General features: G+C 43.3%; 1 pseudogene; it reads left to right on the top strand.

The window, feature by feature from the left end:
* The first annotated feature begins 17468 nt into the window (after positions 1-17468).
* Positions 17469-19692, top strand: LOC136118951 (serine/threonine-protein phosphatase PP1-gamma catalytic subunit B-like; annotated as a pseudogene).
* Positions 19693-23128: the final 3436 nt, after the last annotated feature.

The raw sequence follows: 23128 nt of genomic DNA, 5'->3' as shown, positions 1-23128 counted from the left end.
AGTGAAGAGCTCAAACTCTTGCTCCATGCTGGCTGAGCAGAATTCCTACCTCATATCACATTGTCTTTTCTTGTTTTAATTTTTTATTATGGAAAATCTCAAACGTTTACTAGAGTAGACAGCACAGCATAATGGACCTCCGTGTACCTACCTATCAATTGTTGATCAACCGATGGTCAGTCTTGATTGATTTGTATTGAATCCCACCAAATCCACATTATTTTATAGTAAATCCCAGACATTATATCTTATCTGTTGTAGTCAGCCCCCAAGATGACCCCCAGTGATCCTTACCTCTGGTTACTCACGCCCTTGTTTATTCCCCTCCTACACTGAATCCGGGATGGTCTGGGTAGCCTGTAAAATTCGGTAAAAGTGTTGGTTTCTGATCTCTGAGTCTGAGTCATAAGGTATTGCAGTTTCCTCATTGGCCTCTTGGATTGCTCACTGTGGGGGGCAAAACTGGGTCTAGGACAGCGGTCCCCAACCTTTTTGACACCAGGTACTGGTTTCGTGAAAGAAAATTTTTCCACGGGAAGGGCTGGGGGATGGCTCAGGCAGTAATGCGAGCAATGGGGGGGGGGTCGCTCTCCCCACCACTCACTTCCTGCTGTGCCGCCTGGTTCCTAACAGGCCGCTGACCGGTACCAGTCCGTGGCCCGGGGATTGGGGACCCCTGGTCTAGGATGACATAAGCGAGGCACCTAGGATGCAAAATATAGGGAGACATTTACTCTCAGGTGCCAATCCTACACTTGTATAACCCTGAGAGTGCGTGCCTCCTTCAGTTTTGCCCTCTAAGTGACTCACTTCCCACACTATGGTCCCAGTCCTGGTGGCGGAAGCAAGCTGCCATTTCATGAGGACACTAAAGCATCCTTATAGAGAGGCCCATGTGAAGAGAAACAGAGGCCACCCATCAACAGACAGCACTGACTTGCCAATCAGGTGAGAAGCAGATCTTTCAGTGTCAGTCAAGATTCCAGATGACTGCAGCTCATGGAAGACCCTCATAAGACAATTTGATCCAGAACTGCCCAGCCAACCTGCTCCCAAATCCCTGTCCACAAAACTGTGGGAGGTAATATATAACACCATATTGTTTAAGCTACTAAGTTTTGGGCTAATTTGTTATGCAGCAGTAGATAACTAACACAGAGACTGATACCTGGAAGTAGGTGCTGCCTTAACAAAAACCTAAAAATGTGGGATTGGCTTTGAGATCAGGCAAGGGGTGGAAACTGGATGTACCTTGAGAAGTGTGTTAATGAAAGCCTAAAGAGCCTCAAAGAGGCAGTTAGAAGTAGCTTAATGGCCCCCAGGGGGACTGACCATGAAAGGTTAAAGGAAAATGAAGAAAATATTATCAAAGACTGGAAGCAAAGGAATTATTGGTATTTAATGGCAGAACTTTTAGCCACATTGTAATCCATAGTAACATGGAAAGTAGACAATCTATCTAATTAAGTGAGTGATCTAAGAAGTTTTTAAGCAGAGGGTTAAATATTCACCTGACTTCTTATTGCTGCCTATAGTAAAATGCAAGAAGAAAGACATATGTTAAAGAAATAACTCTAAAACATAAATTTTTCAGGACCTGCCAGATTTGAAAATTCCCAGAATCTATAGATAGCAAACAATGCTAAAATTAAGAAATGACTTCTGGGAAAAAAATCAGAACACAAGTTATAAAAACATGGTTTAAAGATGAAGCCAAGGGCTTCCCTGGTGGCACAGTGGTTAAGAATTCACCTGCCAATGCAGGGGAAATGGATTTGAGCCCTGGTCTGGGAAGATCCACATGCTGTGAAGCAACTAAGCCTGTGTACCACAACTACTGAGTCTGTGCTCTAGAGCCCATGAACCACAACTACTGAGCCCACGTGCCTAGAGCATGTGCTCTGCAACAAGAGAAGCCACCACAATGAGAAGCCCACGCACCGCAGCAAAGAGTAGCCCCCTGCTCACCACACTAGAGAAAGTCCACATGCAGCAACGGAGACCCAACACAGCCAAAAATAAATAAATTAAATTAATTAATTAAAAAAAAGATGAAGCCAAGGGTAGACTATAAAATTTTACTAACATGTTAGAAAGATCTAAGGCAGTGCCTCAAATAATGGTTCAAACAATAGGACTTCTAAGAATTTTAAGAACATTGCTCTTAGGCAGTCTCAGGCAAAGCCCAAGTAGAGAAGAGAATATCTTAGAGATTCATGGGTGTTGATTTGCCTAAGAACGTAAACTCCGGTAAGATTCATAAGGGATCTACAACATTTTAAAGAGAATTGTATCAGGAGAAACACCACCGGTTTGGACTGAAATTAAGAAATCTTTGGACCCCCCAGATTCTGTAGGCAGAACACAATTTAAGAAAACTACCTCGTTGTAAAGACAGGCTACCTTTCATGGACAAGGAAAGATGATGTAGAGGGTGGAATCAAGAGCCATAGTGAATCTTCTCAAGCCTTGAGCCCTAATCAGGGAACTAACAACATGTGCCTACTGGATTTCAGAATCCACTGCTATGGACTAGTGATTCTTGTGTGCCACCTAGTCCCCCATTTTTTTTTTTTTTTTTTTTTTTGCGGTACGCTGGCCTCTCACTGTTGTGGCCTCTCCCATTGCGGAGCACAGGCTCCGGACGCGCAGGCCCAGCGCAGGCCCGCTCTGTGGCATGTGGGATCTACCCGGACCAGGGCACGAACCCGTGTCCCCTGCATCGGCAGGTGGACTCTCAACCACTGCGCCACCAGGGAAGCCCTAGTCCCCCATTTCTGAATATGAGAATCTATACCAGTTACCCTATGCCTGCTTCACCATTGTATGCTGGCAGACCTCATTCAAGTTACATCAGGTTTTACATACACTCATTTGTATGTGTGTGTTTATAGTTTTATGCAGTTTTATCACATGTATAGATTCATGTAACCACCACCACAATCAAGAATTCAAGATACAGAACTATTTCATCAACACAAAAGAGCTATTTTTAAAAGCGTAATCTCAATATTATTGTCACACTAAAAAAATATAATTCCTTAATATTGTCAAAATCCAGTCATTGTTCAAATATCCCCAATTGTTTCATATTATATTTTGCTTTTTCGTTTTCATTTGTTGGAATCAATATCCAAGTAACATCCATACGTTGGAATCTATAGGTTCCTCTCATCCCCCCACCCCCGCCCCGCCTTTCTCTCTCACTCTCTTTCTCTGTTTTTTGTTATAGTTTTTGTTTGTTTTTCTACCTTGCAATGTATTTGTTGAGGAAGTCAGGTTATTTGTCCAGTAGAGTTTCCCTCATTGTGGATTTAGCTATTATATCTCCGTGGTGTTTTTAACATGTTCCTTTCTGAAGACTTGATAAGATTCAGATTCTAATTTTTGACAAGAATGCTATGTAGGTGATGGTGTGTACTTCAGTCAGGAAGCACCTGATGCCTGGTTACCTCCCTCTTTTCTTAAATAAGTTTTATTGGATATAATTCACATACCATAAAGTTCAATTCCATGGTTTTTATCATATTCACAAAGTTGTGCAACTAACACAACTATCTAATTCCAGAATATTTTCATCATCCCAGAAAGAAATCCCATACCCATTAGTGGTCACTCCCCATTCTCCTCAGCCTGCCCCCCCGCAACCACTAATCTACTTACTGTCTCTATAAAGTTGCCTATTCTGTACACATCATATAATGGAATCATGCAATATGTGTTCTTTTGTGTCTGGATTCTTTAAACACTTAGCATAATATTTTCAAGGTTCATCCACGATAACATGTATTAGCACTGCATTCATTATTATGGCTGAATAATATCCAGTTGTATGGATACGCCACATTTTAAAATCCATTCAACAGTTGATGGACATTTTGGTTGTTTCCACTTGTGTCGTTATGTGGAACGCTGCTATGAACATTCATGTACAAGTTTTTGTGTAGACATATGTTTTTATTACTCATATATATACTAAGGAGTGGAATTTCTGGGTTATTGTTGAAACTCATTTAAGTTTTCTTGTAGCTTTTTGTTTTCCTTTGGCCATGTGGCTTGTGGGATCTTAGTTCCCCGACCAGGGATTGAACCCAGGCCCTCGGCAGTGAGAGCACAGAGTCCCAACCACTGGACCACCAGGGAATTCCCTCTTGTAGCTCTTTTTCTTCTTAATATATATGTCTGTGCAGTCAAATTACTTTGTGTTAAAGTGAATTGAAATCGTTTCTCCTTGTGTCGTTATGCTACAACTCAATGCACAGATGTATTTCATTCTTTTCTTTTGATATGGGGGATTTATTTTTAAACTTAATTTTGTTTTATATTTATGTGAAATATTCATATGGGCTTCCTGCCTTCCTTTTCTTCTTCCTTACTTAGTAACCCAGTTGAGAAGTAATTGAACAGGTACATGCGAGGAACGTTGCCAAGTTTGGAGGTACCCCGATAGCAATCAGGGCTCATATAAGATTATTGGCCCAGCAGGTCAGTGCCCTGGCAGTGGAGTCCTCAGCAAAGAAAGTAGCCAAGTTGGGCAGCGGCAAAGCAGGTTTGGGAGATTAGTTACATAAAGTGGGATTGAGCAAATACATAAATATATTGAGGATAATGGATAAGAGAGAGCAGGTTTCTCACTGTCAGAGAGGAGAGTTACAAATATGAAAAGGGCAAGTCTGGAATGAACCTTGTGGTGTTGGATTGGGATTGGAAGTATTGGTGTAAACTCATGGTCCTCAAAATATAAAGACGCACAAGTAAACAGTAAGTAACAATGAACACACTTAGCCCCCAAATCTTGGTTTCTAAATACCACTTTTTTCTAGCAAAATGAACCAGGGATCCTTGGGGAAATTACTGATTCTAGGAGGGCACAGAAAGTATAAGATGAGCCCAAAACCTCTTGTGGGGTCCCAGAAATAAAGGAAGTGCTCTAAAAATGATTGTGACATGTCCAAAGGACAAAGAAGCCAGATTCTAGGACAATTTGAACATCAAATAGTTAATAAGCGTTACAGATTATAGGGACTTCCCTGGTGGTCCAGTGGTAAAGAATCCACCTTACAATGCAGGGGGGGCCGGTTCGACCCCTGGTCAGGGGACTAAGATCCCACATGCCATGGGGCAACTAAGCCCACGCACCGCAACCACTGAGTTCGCGCGCCTCAGCTAGAGAGTTTGTGTGCTACAAAACTACAGAGCCCACGCACCCTGGAGCCTGCGCGCCACAACTAAAGAGAGAAAACCTGCAGGCCACAACTAGAGAGAAGCCCGTGCGCCACAACGAAGAGCCCGCACACCGCAAGGAAAGATGCCACCTGCCTCAACTAAGACGTGACGCAGCCAAAAATAAATTAAATAAATAAACCTTTTTTTAAAAAAAAGAGTAACAGATTATATTCCATGGGGTAAAACAGGAATCTATGAGTCTGCTTTGATATCAATAAATGAATGAGGAGAAAAGAAAGCACTTACTTGCAGTAGAATGCTAACTAATAAATGTAGGAATGATGGGATCAGAAAATCATCATTTGGCAATCGTCATAGCAATCATGAATTCAGGCAAGCAACGCCAGCGGATGTTAAGTCCAGCAGATGAATGCTGGATGAGAAACAGGATATTTACGTAGCCTTGAAATGTCTCCCCACAAAGTACTTATTAACTCGAAAGGAAAAACAAGTAACTTCATGATGGAGAATCTTGGCAGGGTACATTGTCTTCCACTTTGAGGATGGAGCACAACTTACTCACCCTATTGATGGCCCTTTGGGTGGTTTACAGTCTTTTCCTATCATAAATAGTTTACAGTGAGTAGTCTTGTGCATGCCTCCTTTTGTATTTGTATCTGATCTGGGCATTATTTTTTTTTTTTTTTGCAGTACGCGGGCCTCTCACTGTTGTGGTCTCTCCCGTTGCGGAGCACAGGCTCCGGACGCGCGGGCTCAGCGGCCATGGCTCACGGGCCCAGCCGCTCTGCGGCATATGGGATCTTCCCAGACAGGGGCACGAACCGGTGTCCCCTGCATCAGCAGACGGACTCTCAACCACTGCGCCACCAGGGAAGCCCTCTGGGCATGATTTTTGTAAAATAATTTGACTTCAGGACCCCACCCAGATAACTTTCCTCAAGATTAAGATTACTTATTCATATCAAAAAAAAAATTCACTGAGCACTGCTCCAGGCGCTTTTGAATTTGGAAATGAACAAGAAAGCAAACTTCCTGCCTCCATGGGGCCTACCTTTTAGTGTCGACACAGAAATAAACAAAGTAGCATCAAATGATGATAAATGCTATGAAAGAAAAGACAACAGAATAAGGGAATAGTGAATGATAGGGTAGGCTCTATTATTGGGCTGTTAGGATAGGAGCCTGAATTAATGCACCAAGCTCTGTGAACATCTTCGGGCAGAGGGAACAACTGCAAAGGCCCTGAGGTGGGGGTGAAAGCTGTACCTCACTCCCGCTCTTTGAAAGAGGCAATGAAATTAGCTCAGGCACTGCTGTTGATGGAGGCTGCTTGCAGCCTGTGGCTCTAGTACACTTTTCCCTGGAAAGCTCCCTTCACCAAGGGCATTTTCATGTAACTTTACAAAGCATCCACTGTCATCACATTCCAGGGGTGAAACTGGATCCTTTTAAGGTGAACAGAATGGCTCTTGTTTGCTCAGTGCCTCTTCAGTGGCTCCTCAGCCAAGATTATGATCCCTCCAGCATGTTCAGAATTTTCTCCCAGCACTGACTCACTCACCCCTCCGATAAGCCTGGGAGGGCAGGGGGCCCAGGGAGTGAGAGCCAAGGCTGGGTCTGCACTGGGATTTCGGCCAGGCTTTGGGTGGGATTTCTACTCTACCACTTGGCTTCAGAGCCTCCGTTTTCTGCCTTGTGTCCTCCCTAGCAATATCCATCTTTGAGTCTCAGACCTTACCAAACACCACCTCTCCCCATTACAGTCGTTACTGATAGCAGAACAAAGATCCTTGTTCCTTGAAGAACAAGCTTCTTGTTCCTGGATCATTGTCACTCTCTCCTGCACAATGCCTGTCACTATTCTCAGTGATTCCAATATACCCACAGCTATTCCTTGCAACACCCTGAGCCTCAAATCCCATGTCATATCCTAGAACAGACCATGTCATTATCAGTGTATTAGTCTCCTCAGGCTGCTATAACAGAATACCATACAGTGAGTAGTTTAAGCAATAGAAATTTATTTTCTCATAGTTCTGGAGGCTAGAAGTTCAAGATCAAGATTTGGTTTCTAGTGAAAGCTTTCTTTCTGGCTTTTGGCCTTCTCACTGTGTCATCCCCTTGGTGGGGAGGAGAGGATGGGGACGAAGAAAGAGCACTCTCTGGTTTCTTTTAAGAACACTAATCCTATATCATCAGGGCCCCACCCTTAGGACCTCATTTAACCTGAATTACCTCCTTATAGGCCCTATCTCCAAATACAATCACATTGGGGATAAGGGCTTCAATACATGAGTTAGGGGGATACAATTCAGTCCATAGCAACCAGGAACCCCCAATCCTCCATAATTTCAAGCATCCCATTCTCCACCACTTCTTCCTACCTTCCACTTCATTCTCTCCAGGACCTCGGCCCTAACAGTCCTTGTAACCCTCCAGACTCTACAATCCATTTCACCCAATGTGCTTTGCTGTCTGCCACTTACCTCATGCTCTCACACCCTTTAACCCACTTTAAATTCCATGGCCACTTTCACGGGCTCTCTCATTTCCTCAGACTTGCTTAGCTGAACCTGGCTAATCCATTGCTCCCCCTGCTTGGCCCAGGGCTTATGAGGCAGAACGCCACTGCCAGGGATCACGAAACCAGGCTGATACATCTCACTGTAAGTTCAGGGCCCAGCTTGAAGTGGGCCCTGGATGCTATCCAGAAATCACCCATATTCTCCCTATAATTTCGTTTCCCAGTCTGCTAAGTGGCACTTTCACATCTTCTCACTCCTAAAACCCCATGACCTCCCCCCCAATCCTCATCTTCAGCTGGTGACCTCATTTCCTGTTTTTCTGAGACAAGTCAATCAATCAGAAGAGAACCTCTACAAGCACCCCCAGAGCATCCACCACTCTACCTGCATCTATGACTGTACAGTCTGCTTTGCTCCCTGAAAGGATGTGCAAGCAAAAGAGCAAAGAGCATCTCACTCTCCATCCAAGTTTACAAAGATTAACCCGCTGCAGCCGCTGACAGCGCACTTGGTGCTTCAGACAAAGACATTATGGCAATAACAGGATGAAGCCCTCTGTGCTTCAGACAGAGGAAATTAAAGGTGGTAACAGGATGTTCTGTGCTTTGGACAAACAGGTACTTAGATAGTTTGATGCATTTCAAGAAGAATTTTAATGAACCCTGCTTTTTGCATCCTCCGTACGTAGAAAAGCACTATAACCATTAACTTGAGATACCTGTTCTTTGTGATGAGCAGTAATCTTTTGTGGCCTCTCCCGTTGCGGAAAACAGGCTCTGGACGCGCAGGCTCAGCGGCCATGGCTCACGGGCCCAAGGAAAGGGGGGTCCTCCCGCACCGGGGCACGAACCCGTGTCCCCTGCATCGGCAGGTGGACTCCCAACCACTGCGCCACCAGGGAAGCCCAAGCAGTAATCTTTTACCAAGATGTATTCTGACTGCAAGTATTCCCTAACAACAACAAAAATCACATATAAACTAGCCTCCCCCCTGCCTCTTTGGAGCAGTTTCTCAGAGCTATCGGAGATGCTATCTCCCAGGCTATAATCCTTAGTAAATCCTGAATAAAACTTAACTCACATTGTGTGTTTTTCTTTAAGTTGACAGATGGACAAATTGTTCTTGTTCCTGGCTCAGGCATCCCCTCCACACATGTCCCACATGTACCATCCCCTCTCATCAACTCAAAGGCATTGCTTCAGCTTCCCTTTTTCTCTTGCATTATCAGTTTTTCTTTCTCTTTTGGATCTTTCTTGAAAGAGAGATTTTCCATGCTGTTTCTCCTCCAATCTTTAAAAAAAGGAAAAGCAGGGAAAGAAAAAAATCCTCTCTTGGCCCCATCAGCCCCTCTAGAAACTGCCCATTTTTCTTTTCCTTTACAACAAAATTCCTTAGAGGAATGGTCAGACTCACTCTTTCCAGGGTCCCATATTCCTCTCTCTCTCTTTCTCTCCAGATAGATAGATAGATGATAGATAGATAGATATAATGGAATACCACAGAATAATGAAAATTCCTCATGCTACAATGTGGTTAAATATTCCACCTAGTATTGACAAAATAAGCCAGACACAGGAGAAAACATACACAAGGACTCCGTGTACGTAGATTTCATAAACAGGTGAAATTAAACTAGATGGTATAGCTATGCAAAGTTAGGGGTGCTGACTTAAAAAAAATACACAATGTGAGAGTTGTGAGTTAAGCTTTATTTGGGGCAAAATGAGGACTATAGCCCTGGAGACAGCATTTCAGATAGCTCTGAGAAACTGCTCCAAAGAGGTAGAGGGGAAGGTCAGTATATACGTGATTCTGGTGAAGGGGGAGTGCATGCGATCAAGCACATATTTTTTGCGGAAGGTTTCTGCTAGTCACGAGGAGCAGACATCACCATGAAGGATTTTAGTGCTTTTCTAGACATGAAGAAATACAAGAATTGGGCTCATAAAACTGTCTCCTGAAAATGTCGAACTATCTGAAGACCTGTTCTGCTAGTTCTTCCCAGAGCACAGAGGGCCTCATTTCTGCTCTCCACCCTGAATTCTTTTCAGGGGGTGTTGAAAGTCAGCAGCTGCAACAGCTCATGATTTAATACTTATAGAGGTAGATGGCAAGTGCCAATTTGTAAGTGACCTTTTTTTGGTGGTCTGAGACCCATTTCCAGTGCCTGCTGAAAAGAAACGCCACACAACCTAAGAGCTGTGAGTTGCGTTTTACTCAGGATCTTACCGAGGATGATGGCCTGAGAAACAGCCTCTCAGTAACTCTGAGAAGCTGCTCTGAAGAGGTGGGGGAGGAACCAGCATATACATGAATGTTTTTGTCTAGGAAAACATGTAGCGAAGCATACATCTTGGTGAAAGGTTACCACTGATCACAAACAGTATCTCAGGTCGATGAGTTTAGTGCTCTTCTGTGTATGGGAAGATGCAAGAATCTGGGCTCACTGAAATTCTTCCTGAGATATATGCCTCTTAGCTGTCTAGGAGCCTGTTCTTAACTATCTGGGGCCTCATCCTGTTCATCCAAAGCACAGGATGCCTCACCTGTTTTTTCCATTCTGAATTCTCCTCAGGGTGCACAGTCACTGGACAACTGCCCTAGGTAGTGATTTAACCCTTTGTATAACTGGAGGATGAGTGACATTCTTTGTTCCTTTTTTTATACCGACATGGTGGGGGTGAGGGGTGTGCCCCACGCTAAAAAACGATTCTCAGACACCAACTGGGTGTCCTAGAGTTCAACTCAATTCTGACGCTGTCTACCTGGAGTTAGCATCAGACTCCACAGGTGAAGGCTTCGGTCCCCCCGCCCCTCACTTTAGAGGCCAGTCACAAGCCCAGGTTGTTATCTGTGTTAGCTGCTTCTTGTGCCACGGAAGCCCCAGGGAAGGGTTTTTAAAGGCAACGTTTGGGGTGAGGGCTGCAGCGTGCATGACTTTTTCTGATGGGTGGGAGGTGAGGTAACAGGGTGGTGTTTCAGGAATCTTAATCATCCACCTCCTGGTGCCAACCAGTCTGGGGTCCACATGCTTGTGGTCAGCAAGTAGTCGTCATCACTGTGATGAGCAGGGGAAGAGGGGGCAGGGTGGGAGCTTCATTTTTGCAGAACAACTCAAAGATATGCATCAGATTGTTATATATATGTATCCCTTGAGGAGGAACTAAGTCTCTGTTTTGTTGCTGAACTATTGTTTCCTGACTGCTTTCCCTCTGTTTCTGCATTGCCTCACTTCCCTAATTAGTAACTGCTTGAGTCTGCTCTTTGGAACTCAAGGAAGGCCTAGGAAACCGAAGCCTTTTTCCACAAACAAGAAGCAGGAGACACAGAGGGACTTTTATAACCAGGAAGGCCCTGCAGGGCCCTGCTCAATTTCAATCCCCCTTTTCTTTGATAGTTCTCAATCCTGAGGGGAATAGGGGTTGGACAAGAAAGGGAATAAAGTTTTGGGTAGAGAGGTTAATCCTGAACTCATCAGGGGAACTCTGTTTTAGGGGACTTGGTTTCAAGCACAGGGTAAGTGGGAAGGGGCACAGAGATTCCATGCCCTCTGTTGGCCAATTTGCCTCCCATCCACTCATATTCACCAACCAGGAAGCTCTCCAAACTCTGTCCTTTTAGGTTTTGTACGGTGGCTCTATTATAGAGGCATGACTGATTAAATCATTGATAATTGGTGATGCATTCCATTTATTCTACCTCCAGCCCCTCTCCCCTCCCCACAGGGTGGGAATGAAAGTTGGTTGGTTCTCCTGACAAACAGCCTCTACCCTTAGTGCTTCCGTCACTTCACTAACACAAGACACTTTTCATCACTCTCAACACTTAGGAAATTCCAAGTGTTTGAGGAGCTACGAGCCAGAAACTGTGGACAGAGACAAAATTATATATGGAGAAATATATGTTGGTCATCTGAATGACCAGATATATATTTCTTATAAATCACAATATCTCAGACCTCTGTAAAAATAAGGAACTGATCTCCATAAAAATCAGGATTGTTGTTACCTTCAGGAGAGAAGAGGGTTATGGTAGGAAAGAACACTCAGGGACCTCTGATGCACTGGCAAGCACATATTTGCACATGTATGTGATATGTATTTGTACACTCCTCTGCGTGTATTATATTTCACTGTAAAAGTAGGTTGAAAAAATGCAGGGGAAATTTGTGTCCAAGCAAGTTGTGTATAAAATATCCTGAACTCTTCCTACATTAAAATACCTAAAAAAACACTAGATAAAAATATTTTTTAAATACATTTTATATATACACATTATATACTTATAAAATACATATTTACATACATGTATATTGCCAACTTAAAAAAATGCACAATGTGAGAGTCGTGAGTTAAGCTTTATTTGGGGCAAAATGAGGACGACAGCCCGGGAGACAGCATTTCAGATAGCTCTGAGAAACTGCTCCAAAGAGGTGGAGGGAAGGTCAGTATATATGTGATTCTGGTGAAGGGGGAGTGCATGCAATCAAGCACATACTTTTTGCGGAAGGAAGGTTTCTGCTAGTCACGAGGAGCAGACATCACCACGAAGGATTTTAGTGCTTTTCTAGATATGAGGAGATACAAGAATTGGGCTCATAAAACTGTCTCCTGAAAATATCGAACTATCTGAAGACCTGTTCTGCTAGTTCTTCCCAGAGCACAGAGGGCCTCATCTCTGCCCTCCACCCTGAACCCCTTTCAAGAGGTGTTGAAAGTCAGTGGCTGCAGCAGCTCATGATTTAATCCTTGTAGAGCTCGATGGCAAGTGCCCATGGCAAGTGACAGTTTGTATTGACAATATCAAGGTGTACACATACAATATATGTTTACATATGAAAAACCACAGTGAGGCACCACTGGATACCCACCGAATTTGTGAAGCTGGAAAAAACCATCATTTTAAATGCATGAAGGAGTTAGCAGGAAAGAAAAAAAGTATAAGGAATCTGCTGATACCAAGGTCAAAACCAGATTCCAGAGGGGAGGGAGCCTTGAGGTTAATGAATAAAAGGACAGAAGGAAAAAACGAGATCCTTGCTTTGGCCCTGGGTGGAGGGGTAAAAATCTCCTGGGAGTGCTGTGGCCCTCTGGCAGCCCTCACGTGTCCATTCTCCCTTTAATTTACTCTCCTTAGGTTTTTGCTCTACAGCCCCCCAAATAACTCCTGTCTAGACCACCCAAGACCTCCACACTTCTAAAATCCACCAGTCATTTCCCAATGTGAGCACACTTGATCTCTCACAGAACTTTTTTTATTGATGTGAAATTCACATAACATAAAATTAATCATTTTACAGTAAAATTCAATGGCATTTAATACATTCGCAATGTCGTGCAACCACCATCTCTGTCGAGTTTCAAGACATTTTCGTCACCCCAAAAGAAAACCCTATACCCAGTCAACAGCCACTCCCCACTCCCCTAATCCCTGGCAGCCACCAAATCTCCTCTTTGCCTTTATTGATTTACCTGCTCTGGATATTTTGTGTATATGCAATCAAGCCCTCTCCCACAATTTGATGCAGTTGATCTCTTCCTCTTCCTTTCAACATTTTCTCCACGAGGCTCCCAGGATCCCCACACTTCCTGGTTTCCCTTAACCTGATCTCTGAACACTGGTGGGTCCAGGGCTTAGTCATGCGCCTCTCCTTCTCTCTATCCCCACTCACTCCCTGGCTGACTCACCCAGTCACATGGGTTTAGGTTCCATCCACGTTCTGATGACCCCAAGCTTTTCTCTCCAGCCAGGACTCTCCCCGGAACTCCAGACACACATCCCATTGCCTACCTGACATCTCCGCTCGGCATGTCATACTTGCCCTAATCAAGCCTGAGCTCCTGACCTTCCCCACCAAGCCTGCTTGTTCTGATTCATGTCGAGTCCTCCTTCCGGGTCCTCCAGCAGAAAACCTTGACGTTTTCATCCTCGACACTGCTCTTTCTTTCATACCCTATATTTGACCTGTCAGCAAAATCCTATGGGTTCTCTTCAAAACAGATCCAGAATCTGACCACTTCCATCACCTCCACAGCTATCATTCTGGGGCAGGCGATCTCCTTTTTCACTAGAATTATTGCAATCACCCGATAACTGTTGTCCTACTCCTGTCCTTGGACCCCTTCAATCCATTCTCAACACACCATCCAGATGGATGTATTAGTCAGGGTTCTCTAGAGAAACAGTATGTATGTATGTATGTATGTATGTACGTCTGCATGTATGATAAGGGTATGGAATTGGCTACTGACTCATGCAGTTATGAAGGCTTAGAAGTCCCGTGATCGGCTATCCGCAAGCTGAGACCCAGGAAAGCCAATGGTGTGGTCGCAGCCTGAAGGTCTGAGAACTAGGAGAGCCAATGGTGTGATTCCCAGCCTGAGCGCAGAAGACCAACGTCCCAGCCTAGACAGTCATGCAGAAACCGAATTCTCCCTTCTTCTGCATTTTTGCTCTATTCAGGCCCTCATTGGATTGGTTGATACCCATTCACATTGGGGAGGGCAATCTGCTATACTCAGTCTACTGATTCAAATGCTAATCTCATCTGGAAACATCTTCCCAGACGCACTGAGAAATAATGTTGAGCCAGCTATCTGGGCATGCCCAGATTCAGTCACGTGGACACATAAAATGTATATCACGTTGCTAAACGTGAGTTAAAGCAATTCTCTGCTGGAAACCTTCTAATGGCTTCCTAACACTTTTAGCCTAAATGCAGAATCCTCCACAGGGCCTAGAAGGACCCATATTATCTGACCCCTGCCTGCTTCTCCACCCTCACCTCCAGCCATTCTGCCCCTTCTGCTCTTACAGTCCTGGCCCCCTTTGCCCCTGATTTCCGGGTCCCTGCACTCACGCTCCCCTCTGGCTGGAGCACTCTTCCTCTCCCTTGCCCCATGTCCTCTGGGCTCACTCCTTTACCTCCTTCAACTCTTTACAGAGGTGTCAGCTTTTCATTCAGCCTGCCTGACCATCCTATTGAAAACTGCAGTTTCCACCTGGAACACTGCCCCCTCCTTCCCTGCTTTGTATTCTCTCATAGCACTTACCACCATCTCATCTCAGCCAGAATTTGACTTATTTTATCTGTCTCCTCTCACTAGAATATAAGCTCCACAAGAACAGGGACCTTTGCTTTGGTCCCTTTTGTTTCTATCCCCAGCACCTGGATTTGTACTTAGCGCATACTAAATGCTTAATAAATATTTGTTGAATCAATCAATGAATGAATTTTTCAAAAGCTAGTTTAAAGAAAGAAAAGGGGTTTGTACTGATCAAGAGAAAAATTCCTTATTGTTCATAGAAAGGAGAAACCTTTTAAGGATCCCACTTTCCCCAGGTCTCTGCCTTAGACATCTCACATGTATCCTTTTAAGAGAGGGGCATGGCCTTGGGAATTCAGTCCTAGACCTGTCTGCTCCTATCCACTGATAAGGTGGACATAAGGCTCGTCACACCATGCGCGGGGGCTACAGGATTGAGTAGACTGAGGTACGTCCACGTACCCAGACTTACTCACTAATTCACTAATTCATTCATTCCTCTGGCCTCCCTTGCAGGACTTACTACCTTGTTTGTAATTGTCAGTTTTCTTATCTATCCACACAGACTTTGAGCTCTTTAAGAGCAGACATTCTATCTGTCTCCTTAATGCCTAGCTGTGTCTGGCACAGACTAGACAACTCAACAAAATGGAAAGAGTGGGTGAATGGAAAACAGTGGCCAGAGTGAAAGAAGGCCAGCAGCTGGGGAACTCACGAGACTTGTCTTCAGAATGGGGGGCACCTGTCTGGATGGAGCAGTGGGTACATGTTGGGGGATAACATTGGATGGGTGAAGCTAGGCACCAAGTCCCTGCTAGGCTGCGGCAGTTCCCTAATTAGGGGAGAACAGACCAGTCGGGAGGGACGTGAGTTGAAACAAGCACACATTTATTTGACTGCCTCCTATGTGGCTTCACACAGCTACCCCACCTGCATTCAGATGACGGATCCCCAAATCACGATTAACAGTCAGTTTACGTGGGACTGATGTCAATGACCCAGGTGTGCCCCTTCCTGGGCCCCGTCACTAGACTCAGGCACACTTCTCTCCTCCTTCTGCCCTCCGAGACCGGGGAGCCCCACCACTATCCCTCCTTCCTGAGACTCTCACCTCCTTCTCGGCCTCCTGAGGAGAAGGGGCTGGGTTGGCCCTGCCCCTTGGCCACGCCACCAAAGTCACACCTGATTGCAAAGATGATGTCTCCCCTGAGGGGTGATGAAGACCCCTCCCCTCAGGCCTGAGGAACTCCACCAGGCTTTTTTATGCTTGCATGATGGAATGTCTCCAGCATTTCAGTAGAATGTTCCACCCCCATGCTTCTGGGGTCCTTGAAAACCAAGTAGGGGAACTACTTGAGGTGAGTTTTGGGAGGAAAGAGGTAGATTGGCCTTGTGGGTTAGGCAGGCAGGATGGGAGGGGTCCAGGAGGTCCATGGCAAGACCCATGCCTTCATTTTGGATGGAACTAGACTTAGGATGTGGATTATGGATGGAGAAGAATAAGCAGAAGGTCATGCAGGGGGAAACTCAGAGAGACATAAAAATCATACCTACCATTTGTTATGCACCTGTTGTGTGCCAGGTATTGTGCTGGATGCCTACATATGCAATAGATTCTTTCTGAGGTACCTACCTATCTCGTGGAACCAGCTTCTCTAATCCACAGGGTGGGACCACTGCATTCATTCATTTAACAAAATATGTATGCACCTACCAAGTAGTAAGCCCTGTCCTAGGTGCGAGGTACACAAGAGAAGGACAGATGTGGTCTATGCCTTCGTGGAGGGGAGATGCACACTAAGTAAATAAACAAATAAAAATACATTCTACAGATTATTATAAATTTGCATAATTATAATTGCACAAATTATAATTACACAAAATAAAATTGTATAATTATAAGTATTATAAAGGAAAAGAATGAGGTACCGTGTGGAGCAGGACAGGACCTAGTGGACTCAGGCTGGCCAGGGAAACTTTCAGAGCGGGAGAATTTTATACCAAGACGTGAATGACGGGAAGGGACCGTCTGTGTGAATTGGGAATTGTGGGTGATGATGGGGTGGGGAATGTGTGGAGGGGAAATTTCCAAGGCAGTGGGAACATCAAGGCCAATGTTCTTGAGGGTGGGATGACTGGACACTGTGAGTCTGAGGGACAGCAGTTCCAGATGCAGCTGGCGAGGGCAGCCTGAGCCAGATCCTGCAGGGCCTTGTGGGCCACAGTAGGGAGGCTGGGTTTCATTTTATTTTATTTTATTTTTTTTGGCCCTGCCTGGCGGCATGTGGGATCTTAGTTCCCTTACCAGGGATGGAACTATATTGGAAGTGCAGAGTCTTAACCAGTGGATCTCCAGGGAAATCCCCCAGGTTTCATTTTACACACTGTTATTTGATGTGTTAATTTTAAAAGTATATAGATTATTGAATCATATAATTTTAAAATATTTTGATAACTGTATTTCAATATTCCCACTATAATTTCTTTTGTCATACTGTGCATATTATTTTATGGTTTAAAAACACAATTCTGCCTCATGGTTCCAGTGGGGAGAGAAAGAGGAAGCAGGGGGTGCGGGCGGTTAGGGGGGACCCACCAACAGTTTCTGCTACCACCGCCGGGGCCACCTCTGTGCTCTTGGCTGTGGGAAAGGAGATGTGAATCCTGGGTGCAAGGCCACACCTATGGGAAGGTGGGCAGTGGGACAGCGATGGCAGATACAAATAAACTCAACATCAACAGCCTCATCCAATGGCTGTTGGAAGTTAGAGGGTCCAAGCTAGGCAAGAATGTCCAGCTACAAGACAATGAAATCAGAGAACTGTGCTTAAAGTCCCAAGAGATCTTTCTCAGTCAGCCCATCCTTCGAGAACTTGAAGCACCGCTAAAAATAGTGGTGATACCCACAGGTAATACTATGATTTGCTTCGACTTTTGGAGTATGGTGGTTTCCCACCAGAAAGCAATTATCTATTTCTTGGGGACAGGGAGAAGCAGTCTTTGGAGAATATCTGCCTCTTATTGGCTAAAGAAAATCAAATATCCCAAGAATTTTTTTCTTCTCAGAGGAAACCACGAGTGTGTCAGTATCAATAGCATGTATGGATTTTTATGATGAATGTAAAAGAAGATTCAACATTACACTATGGAAAACTTTCATAGACTGCTTTAACTGTTTACTGTTAGCAGCCGTTGTGGATGAGAAAACATTCTGCTGTCATGGAAGTTTGTCCCCAGGTCTTCAATCTATGGAGCAGATTCCGAGAACTGTACGGCCAACTGATATACCAGATCAAGGTCTTCTTTGTGATCTTTTGTGGTCTGACCCAGGTAAAGATGTCTTAGGCTGGGGTGAAAATGACAGAGGAGTTGTCCTTCACATTTGGTGCTGAAGTGGTTGCCAAATTTCTCCATCAGCATAATTTGGATCTTATATGTAGAGCCCATCAGGTGGTTGAAAATGGTATGAATTTTTTGCAAAGGGGCAGTTGGTCACTCTGTCTTCTGCAACTGATTATTGTGGAGAGTTTGACAATGGAGGTGCCATGCTGAGTGTGGACAAAGCACTAATTTGTTCTTTTCAGATTTTAAAGCCTGCAGAGAAAAAGAAGCGGAATGCCAGGAGCCCCTTTAACACCTCCAAGGGGTATGATCACAAAGCAAGCAAAGAAACAGGTGTCATTTTGACACTGCTTAATTGGGACTTGTAACATATAGTATACGGTCTTCACTTTTTAAATCGTAATGTATATTGGTCAGCTTTGCTCAAATAGTGTTTGTGGGCATGCTTCTTCCATTTTTGACTTAATGAATGATATTTGCTAATTATAACAGCAAATAAAAGACTCTCCACTCCCAAGAAAAAAAATGTTTTGTTTTGTTTTTTAATTCTCTGGGTTTTCTTTGCAAACAATTTTAAGGATGGTATTAAAGCAGTACACCCCAGGACAGTTTATCCTGTCTAGGGGGTAAGTGTGCATTTGATCTATTTTAAATTCGGTACAACCCAAGAATAATGCAAATTTGTTTTCTTTAGGATATAAAGAGAGCCCTAGGGTGCTCAATCTGTACAAGTTATTGTCATAAAATGCATACTGTTGATACAAACCACTGTGAACATATATTTTTAAAACTTTGTTTCAAAGGATTGCTTTTTTCTCTTACTGTCTTGTCATGTACAAACTAGTAACTTTCAACCTTGCCAGCATCACTGGTATGATGTATATTCAATCAAAGCACACTTACCCCTACCATATACTTAAAATAATGATTAAAGCCATTACTTTATTTTACTTTATTTTTTAAAATAAATTTATTTATTTTATTTATTTATTTTTGGCTGTGTTGGGTCCTCCTTGTTGCACATGGGCTTTCTCTAGTTGGGGGAGCAGGGGCTACTCTTCGTTGTGGTTCATGGGCTCTAGGCACACGGGCTTCAGAAGTTGTGGTACGCGGGCTCCGTAGTTGTGACTCGCGGGCTCTAGAGCGCAGGCTCAGTAGTTGTGGCGCACAGGCTTAGTTGCTCCGCAGCATGTGGGGTCTTCCCGGACGAACCCATGTCCCCTGCATTGGCAGGTGGATTCTTAACCACTGCGCCACCAGGGAAGCCCCAGAGTCATTATTTTAAACGTTTGTTAACTCTTTCCTAAAGCCAAAGTTTCCGTTGAAATACGTATTGGCACTCCTCTAAGTATAAGGTGGCTTGGTTGTGTACACATGCTGCCTTCCTGGGGATTCAAAAACAGGTTTTTGAGTTTGAATAGCGATTAGTAACATAGTTACTGCTTAAGCTATTAATGATTAAAGTTAATAACATTTTGTACAATTTCCATAGAGCCTATTCATTAAATAACCTTTGTACCATTACATCAGGCCTGAACCCGTTCATTCAGAAAGCTTCAAATTAAAGAAACAATACTGTTCTTTATGAGTGACCAATTATGCTTTCTTTTGTCTACATTCTTTATTCTACAGGGAAATTGAGGCTTGTAAGTCAAAACAAAGGAACTAACTTACTACCACTAGGTTTATACAGAACTCAGGATATCTATGACTTTTTAAAACTATGATCTGTTACAATGTTTCAACAGAGGACCCTTTACAATACCATGTGGTGAAAATGAATTCAGACTTATTAAATGATGAACTTGTTAAAAACATACACACACACACACACACACACACTCACAATTCTGCAAAAGGGTCCATGGCACAAAGAAGATAAGATGTAGGTCAATTCCCTGCACCCAAGCTGGACTGGCCTTCCACAGGATCCCAGAATCTCAGAGTGAGGCTCTTAAAGAACACCCGGGGAACTTCCAGTGGTTGGGACTTGGAGAGCTTTCACTGCCTGGCCAGGTTCAATCCCTGGTCGGGGAACTAGGGTCCCGCAAGCCTGTGGCTCACCCCCGGCAAAACAAAACAAAACAAAACAAAACAAACCCAGTACAGGGTGCAAAGAGTGCAAAGACATTTTAAACTACCTAGTAGCTATATCAAGAGCTTCTTGGTAGGGCACGGGGAAAGACTGGGAGGGGCTCTGCATACCTTCTTCCCTGCCCCCCTCCCTCTTCCTCCACACTCTTCAATCAGGACTGCTTGACTTGGATGCATTTTATATACGGGGCATAGACATAAAGATTTCCTTTAAAGAAAGAAGCCCACAGTATAACAATCACTCACATACACCTTAAAAACCACTAACCACTCATTTTACAGGTGAGGAAACGGAGGCCCTGAGAGAGAAATGGAATTGCCTATGATGCCAAAGCAAGGCATGTGATGTTTGTTGACTCTCAGGCATCTGCTTTTTCCAGGACAGCACAAAGCCTCTTCCCCACCCAGCCCTGCTGCCAATGTTGGGTCATATGGGGGTTGGAGGCCTCTGAGCAGGGGTAATGACAGGCTGAGGATGTGGGGTGAATGAGGGCCTAGGAGGTTTCATCAGGGCTGCAGTGGCAGAGGGACTCATCTCTGGGAGCAGCTTAGCATTCCAGGTGACATGGAAAACACCAGAAATTGTCTGTCAATCTGGAGGAACTCCCAAACAGGTATGGGAATATGAAATTCCTGGGCGTCACCCAGCATTGATTCATGGAAATATTACATTCTGTGCTCTATAAACAAAACGATCCAGCAATACTCATTTTACTTGTCAGTCCAGATGTAATATACGTACATACAAACATACAAGCGTACGTATATATTTTTAAGCATAAAGTGCCTCCTGCTGCCGGAAGCTAAAAGTGCACAAAGAGGTTCACAATTTCATTCGTCAGAGCTGCTCAGCAAGGAGTAGAATCACAGAAACCCGGAGCTGAAGAAACACAGGCATCTTCCAAAGAAGGTAACAAAATTCCTAGGGAAAGCCTGCAGAGCTGGGCAGGTGACGTAAATGAAGGGTGTCAGGCTATCTGAGAGGAAGGGCTGTGAAGACATGAGGAATGCATTCAGCCTCCAAGGGCGTTCAAAGTTAAAAAAGGTTTTTTATATTATTAACTTCTGAAAAATAATAGGTTCTTATGGTACAGAGTTCAGAGGATACATACAAAAAAGGATTCATTGAAGAATAAACCTCCCTCTTACTCCTGTTGCCCAGCTGAATTCTCCAAGGAGGGAAAGAAAGTGTCCCTCAAGAGATAGACTCTACTCATCAAAGATATTTGTACACAAATGATAGCATATTACAAACACCATTTTTTAATTTTTGGTTTTTTAAAACATCAGATATTGTTAAGATCTTGGAGCTCTTTTCGTATCCTTGCATAAGAGCTTCTGTTTCTTTTAAACATCTGCATAGTACTTCATTGGATGAATGTACCAAGATTTTTAAATCAATGAACATTTAACTTGTTTCCAATATTTGCTATTATAAGCAATGCTGTAATTAATAACTTTGTCTATGTGTGAGTATATCTGTAGGATAATTTCCTAAAAGTAAAATTACCTTCTCAGAGGGTATGTGTATTTTTTTTAATTGTTTTCATTGAGATATAACATACATGAAATAAAGTTAACAGTTGTTAAGTACAGAGTTTATAAACTCTTACATATGTATCCATACCCATAATCAACACCAAATTCAAGATATACAACATTATCAGCCCTCTAGGAGCCTCCATCTTGACCACTCCTAGTAAATATCTGGCCCCCAAAGGTAACTACTATTATAACTTCTATAATCACAGGTTAGAGTCACCTGTTCTTGTCCTTCATATTAATGGAATTATACAGTATGTGGTCTTTTGAGACAGGCTTCTTTTTTTTAAATTGAAGTATAGTTGATTTACAATGTTATATTAGTTTCTCATGTACAGAAAAGTGATTCAGTTATACATATATATATTCTTTTTCATGTTCTTTTCCATTATGGTTTATTACAGGATATTAAATATAGTTCCCCGTGCTATATAATAGGACCTTGTTGTTTATCCATTCTATGTATAATAGTTTGCATCTGCTCGTCCCAAACCCCCAATCCAACCCTCCCCCGCCCCTGGGACTAGCTTCTTTGAACTCAACTGTATTTCTTTAATTCAAGTAAGTCTGATTCATCCATGTTGCTGCATGTATAGTCATTTGTTTTTCATTGTACATGTCTTTTGATGGACACTTCACCTCCATTTCTCTTGAGTGGAACTGCTGACTCATAGGGTAGCCCTATACTGGGCCATAGAGTAGGCCTATGTTTAGCTTTAAAGACAGAGCCCAAGTTTTCCAAAGTGGTTCTATCACTTACAGTTGTGTCAAAAATACACGAGTGTCCTAGCAGCTCCACAAACTCATCATTACTTGGCATTTTTCATCTTTTTACATTTTAGCAATTCTGGTGGATGTGTAAAGGTATTTCATTGTGATTTTAATTTGTATTTCTCTGATGACTAATAGTGTTGAATACTTTTTCCTGTGCTTTGGCCCATTGGATATTTTCTCTTGTGAAATGCTTATACATTAGTCTATTTTTGTTGGGTTGATTGATATTTTTTTATTGATTTGTTGGAGAGCTTTATATATTCTATATATAAATCCTTTGTCAGATGTATGTATTGTAAATATTATCTACCAGTCTTTGGCTTGCCTTTCACTTAATGAAAGCCTTGCAAGCTTTAATGTTGCTGTGGTGGTGGTTGTTGTTGTTGTCGTTTTTGATGAAAAGAAATTCTTAATTTTAACAAAGTCCAAACTTCAATCTTTTCTTTTGTGGTTAGTATTTTGCATGTGTCTTGTACAAGGCAAAGTTGTAACCTCTTTCTGTTGGCTGTGTTGTTTTTCTGGCTAATCCAGCCTAGCCCCGATGACTTCTGGGTAGTATGTCTCTATGTGCTGACTCTCTCAGGGAGTGTACATGGGAATTCTTGAAACATTGGGGTA

This window comes from Phocoena phocoena, chromosome 2, assembly GCF_963924675.1.
Source record: "Phocoena phocoena chromosome 2, mPhoPho1.1, whole genome shotgun sequence".
Classification (NCBI taxonomy): domain Eukaryota; kingdom Metazoa; phylum Chordata; class Mammalia; order Artiodactyla; family Phocoenidae; genus Phocoena; species Phocoena phocoena.
Note: the sequence above shows the minus strand (reverse complement) of the source record. Positions and strands in the feature narration are given on the sequence as shown.